This window comes from Lygodium microphyllum, unplaced genomic scaffold (genome assembly GCF_053477565.2).
Source record: "Lygodium microphyllum isolate KBCC unplaced genomic scaffold, Lygodium_microphyllum_v1.1.10 scaffold_216, whole genome shotgun sequence".
Lineage (NCBI taxonomy): Eukaryota > Viridiplantae > Streptophyta > Polypodiopsida > Schizaeales > Lygodiaceae > Lygodium > Lygodium microphyllum.
In genome coordinates this window covers 100,342-106,666 of record NW_028229699.1, presented here as the reverse complement: position 1 = coordinate 106,666, position 6,325 = coordinate 100,342, and positions in this window count along the sequence as shown.

Below are 6,325 nucleotides of genomic sequence, written 5' to 3'. Positions count from 1 at the left end.
CTCATGCACTTCCAAGCTCTCCACGCCCTACTCTTAGTACATATAATCATTGTCTTACCGATTGGACTCTAATAAGAATGTGTGAACTAGCACTATCTCCATTATATAAAAACGTTACTAGGGTAATACATTACATGTTATACGGAACTACACACACACACACACTCTCTCTCTCTCTCTCTCTCTCTCTCTCTCTCCATTGTTCAAAAGTATGCAAGAAGTAATGACCACAATCACATAAGTTTGACATGGTTGTTGTAGGCCCGTGAGAGATTGAAAAGACGCAAGTTACTCATCTGCCTAGTAGGATAGTGAGATCAAGGTATAGCAAAATAATGAACGTGTAATAAGTTATTGGTTTGGAAAACAAATATTGCTGAAAGATGAGGCGATGTTCTCATTGCTGGACATGAGGAGCCAGCCGATTATATTTGGCCCTAGTTATGGGAGATGCGGAACAATCTGGCAGGACGATCGAGGGGACGAGCTCCACTCTGCTTTCTTGCACCAGTAGTAGGCACTGTAGCACCCCTTATCATTTTGCCAGTGCGTGAGGCAGACAGATCATCAAAGCCGGATGCGGTGTGGAAGCTGGCCGAGCTGGCCGTTGCGTCGAACAGGTAGCAGTCCGAGGAAGAGCTGGAACAAATCAACTGCACACATGCATGAAATACTATTTTACGATAAATCAAAGATTGAACTCAGGATATAACCTGTATCCATCGACTGTGTTGAATTCGAGGTTGAATTCAGGATGTCGATTCATGAAGTTACACATGCATGCATATTGAAGCAGCTGAATAGTTACTAATTCTTAGATGCTTACGGCGCTTGTATCGCTGCCTGCACCAGCGACCAAAGCCTGCACATCGTCAGCGCTTGATCCACAGCCGCCGATTGACAGAACCTGCGCCAGCCAGCCATGCATTGAATCCATATATAGAGAGATAAGGATTGGTTAGGTAAGGATATCCTTCATTGCAGGAGGAGGGAGACCAGAAGAAGTCGGTATGTATATACACATATCTAATATTGTACCTGGAAATCTTCCTTTTTCGACTTCCCTGAACTGCTGCTGGTGACGGTAGCGGAAAAGTCAAGGCTGCCGGTGTCTACCAACTGTTGGCAGAGAGAGAGCACGTCGCTGGCGGACACCGTGCCACTGAGCTCTACACCCGTGCTCCCTAAAAGAGAGGCGGCCTCTTCCTGGGCTTCCTGGATGGCAGGGTCGTTATTGTTGCCGTCACCTCCGGTGCCACCTGGCGCACTGCCAGATGGTGGTGCCGGGGCCGGTGGCGATGGCACCATTCTCTGGGGTGGACTTGTCGAAGATCCTACCGGTGCCATGCCAGGCTCGTCATCTGATGATCCGCCGCCCCCTTGACCTCCACCAAAGGCGAAAGGTGGAATAGCCGCGCCAAGATCTCTCTGAGGCCGCTGTCCAGCAGCGGCCGGTGACGTCGATAATATTATGCTCATCATCGACGTCATCCAAACAAAGCCCAATAATACAGGACCATAGTTGTTTCGACGCACAAGGAACACCAGGTGCTTGGGCACGGCCATGTTCTATCGATGTCTTACCCTGTTACTAGGATGTAGAGCGGTGATCAGTACTGATCAATGATCATGGGCTCCTGCACGTCCTGGTTTGCAATATATCCTAAATCCCGTGTGGCGATCTGTACGTCCAGCCCTTCCAGTTGTCCTTTTATTGACGTTAAGAGATTCGTAATACCGATACAAATAATGCAGACCGGCCCCATACATGAACCTCTGCCATAGCTGTGTAGCACCATCTCAGCCGAATGGAGGGACGACCAAGGCCTAACAGGCTGTCCTACTTGGAATTATACCTGAAACACACCACTAATAGGACCTAGAGCTGCTCGAGGTTAACCCTTCGATACGACGGACACCGCTAGCTGGCCGAATAGATAATGACCTTGGACCACCTCATCCCTGCGATTATCCCTTGGCTTGTATGGACAAGATTACACATAGGCCCTGCAGCTCCTCGAGATTAAACGTTGGATACGAAACACTCCAATAGAATAAGGCTTTAAACCTTCCTTCATGAACGTCGCCCCTTTTAGGCAGCCGATAGGTTGATAGAGAGAAATATGTAAAAGAAGAAGAGAAAAGAAAATATGATAAATAAAATTTATTATATTCCACCACACTTTGGATAACCTCGTTGGCATCAATAACTTGAGCACCCCGTAGTTGTCAAACAAGGTTTATTAATCTATCTTGGGATTAGTAACCAAGATCTGCAACTAAGATAGCTCCTACCATCGTGAATCACAAATCTAACAATTCACTTGGCATTCTTCTTTGCTTTTTATTATTAGCATTACTCCCCTCCAAGATGGGTGTAAATCCCTTGACCCTCATCATGAAAGGTAGCATGCATCAACTTGTGCCACCTTGGAATTGAAAGTAGTAGCTTCTCATTCATTAGGTTGGTCAATCTTGGTAGTCAAAGATAAATATACACTTGGATCTTGAGACAGATTGGAAGTAGTCTAAAATATAGTGTTTCTACATTTGCCATGGAAAACACTATTAGAGGATGGTTATTGATTTTTTCATATTTTCTTGGTTGTCTCTTGTGGATTCTTTTAGTGGATTGAGTAGTTGCATTATCTTACTGCTGCTTCAAGCTCTTTTGTTTGAGCTTGGAGGACAAAGGACTGACCAACAAGTGCCTCACATTGTCACTTATTAAAATTCAATGGCTCCATCATGCCCTTCTTGGATTTTATCCTTTAAATTGAGTAGTAATACATGGACGTGGCTACTTTATTTCCTTCTCTTGGGTTTCTAACTTCCCAAGCACCACAGTTTCTTTATGTGGATTAGTAGGCATCTCAAGCAGGTTCTCTTCTAGAATTGCAAACTCAAGTGTCACAAGGAAGAGCTTTTAGTCCCTAACTTGTTTGTTTTTCTTTGCTCAAGTGTTTGCTATGTGACATAGTTCTCTATTTGGATTTTCCTCTTTGACTTCAATAGGAATCGAGCTATAGTCAATGGAGGTGGCTCTGCAAGCACTTTAGGCAACCAAATGCATTACTTTCCTACATAATACCCTTGAGCATGTAGTAACGCTTTAGAAACCCATACGGCTTGGTGCTAACTCTCCATTGTTGCTTCCAATTATATGCAATGGGTATCCTCTTCCTTTTGGATATAATTCTAGTTCTAAAAGCTTTAAAGGTTGTTGTATTGTTCCTAGTAGCTGGAGTATCTACTATCGTTCTAGGAGGATTCCTACTATGTAGTTTTCTTTTGTCCTGATGTGCCCTAAGTAGTTCCTTTGGAACTCTCTGGCTATCCTCACTAAGATTTTGTTTTGACTCACACATAGACGTCTTGCTCACCCTGTGGGAAAGGACAAAGTTTCCATTACTTAAATTGGTTACTATTTTGATACTTGGCAAGCTCGATTGTATCTAGTGTACTACATACTCCACTTCAAATTGGGTTGCATGATTGAAAGGTCTCCCAAGTATGACTTCCTTCCCCATAAGCTCTCCATTTGAAAGCACATAGAAAATGATGGGCATGCCTTTAGTCTCTCTATAGTCTAAAGAATTTTGCATCCACAGTAAGAGGAAATATGGTGATCTTCAATAAGTTTTCACATCGGCATTGGTTTGGATGCTAAGCAAAGTAGACCCTTTTATTGGAATATTATGATATATGTGAGTAATGCTACATTCAATGCAACTTAGGTAAGCTTTTGTGGATTTATCAATATCCATCCCATCTACTAGTTGTGGCTTTAGCCTTTGTGTTGGTAGCTCAATCATTATGATCAGATAAATGGATGGGAACATATGCTCTTTGTTGACTTATTAGGCTTTAGGACTTTTAGACTTTTTACTCTAGTGCACATCATCTGAGTATCAAGCTCTCAATAGCTAAGTCTCTCCTTGCAATGATAAGTATTGGTGTAGCTGATCTTGTGAGTTTTTGCTTTCTCTCTTGAACTTGTGAGCTTATCAATTCTTCTTTGGTCTCTCAACTTTGTTTCTTGAACTTCCAACTTTGTCTCCTCAAAATCTTGACTTAGTGTCCTTCTCTTTGCTCTTGCACTAGATGCAATTGTTCGTAGATTTTCCTGATGTGTCTTTGTCATTCAATAATAGATCTTCATGGTCTATGCCCTTGATACTCCTAGATACTTGGGTATTGTGATCCAATTAACGTTGCAAGCTAGGATGTCATTGTGCTTGATCCTTGGTGGCACTAAGGTACATGAGTTGTTGGCCTTCAAACCAAAATGAACAATGAGTAACCAAGTGTATTTCTTGACATTGGTTTAAGGTCCTATGTCAATATCTTAAAATTAAGTCTCTCAAAAGATCTACTAGTCAATGAGTAAGTGAGACTAGCTCAAGGAAAATTGGAGCTAATGACATGGAAAGTTTTTGGCTCAAATATAATTATTTGGTCTAAGTACTCTCTTTGAATGTGATGTGTAGTGTCTTAAATTTGTCTCAATACACATGGTCAACAACCTAGTTGCACTTCCCTCACTTATGCGTAGATGCGCAATGGTGGTATGGATTACAACCTAGGTGATATTGCAGGCCTAGTGGTTGTGACTAATGCAGTTTGACTTAAATCCTAGGGGTATAAACCTATGAATATTATACCTAGGGTTAGGTGTAAGGATGTCAGGACCCTAAACGTAGATGTCATCAAGTGTGCCAAATGCAAGTAGCTAGGGCCTAAACTTAAAGGCTCGAAGTTTGCTACTAATTCTGTCTAAATATGCACACTCTATAAAGCAAGTTGCAAGTAGGCTAGGAGGGTTCTAATGTAACTGCACTTGCACACTTGTGTGCAAGAAATGTTAGTTAAAATGAAATGTGTCAAGTTCTACAAGTAAGCCCTAAGGGTGAAGCTCCACCTAAATATGCAAATGCTAGTGTTATTGTATAATAAGTCTAGGATATTTATAGTTGGAATCGAGGTCCACATGATCCAAAGGCAAGTCTGAAGAGTTGGAAGTGCATAGAGGGTACACCTTGCACTTAGTGCAAGGTATTGGGATCATATTGTGGTCGTAGGTGGTGGATACTCCCAAATGGGAAAGGCTCTTACCCTTGCGAATTCACTTATGTGCCAAGAATGTTGTGCCCTTAAGGAAAAGGGATCATATCCTTTTACCAAAAGGAGGATTATCCCTCAGCAAGGGGATACATGAACACAAGGATCAATTGAAAAATGTTATACTTAGCAAAAGGGGGGTTCTTCTTAAACAAAGGGATATAGAAGCACAAGGACCAATGGAAAAATGATAGGACAAGTATGGAGTAGAGGTGTATGGGTGTGAGTTGAAATTAGTATGGGAGTGCAAGTTCAAGAGTGTACTATGGAACTATAAGGGTAGAGTGTGGAAGTCCTAGTGTGAAAATGCTGATGTGTATGAGTACTAATGTCTGAGAGCTAGTGTGTGAGTACTAGTGTACAAGTTCAAGTGTGGGAGTGTAAGCATGGAAGTCCTAATGTGGGGTTAGGGGTAGAGTGTGGTAGTAGGATACCTACTATGGGGGAGATAGTGTAGGAGTGGGAATATAGTGTGGGAGTGTGGGTACTAATATTGGAGTGGTAGTGTGGGATTAGAGTAGGGGGGAGTGCTCGGTGGTGTGGGAGCATTTTGAGTGTAGTAATCCTACTATGGGATTGGGTCTAATGTGGGAATTCTTATAGTTTGGGATTCCTAGTGTGGGAGCAGTTCTAATGTGGTTGTGGGTGGTTCTAGTGTGAGTGTTCATACCATGAGAGGCCTCCTAGTATAGGAGCCCTAGTGTGGGAGTGGTTCTAGTATGGGAATCTTAAGGTTCTAGTGTGGAAGTACTTGTAGTATGGGAGTCATAATATGGAACTGGTTCTAGTGTGGAAGTGGTTCTTTAGTGAGAGTCCTAGTGTGGGAGTGGTTCTAGTGTGAGAGTCCTAGTATGCTGCCACTTCTAGTAGCCATCTCCACTATTAGCAACCATCTTGCCAATTCTGGTAGCCATATCCACCCAGAGGGTGCACGTAATTTGTTGACCAACATTTAGACTATGTGAATTTTGTTGTAGAGGTGTGGATACTTGACTTGACGGCTCAATGCTTCTTGGGCTATGTAGGAGGTGGGTGCTAGGCGAGACTCAATGACAACAATAAGTGACCTACTGATGCAAGTAACCAAAGTGGATAGGATCATGCATCTCAATAAATCATTATTACATGTTCATGTCAAATGAACACTAAGAGTAGAAATGCACAATTAAGCATTGTAGAAGAAAAGAAGTGCATGATGAAACTT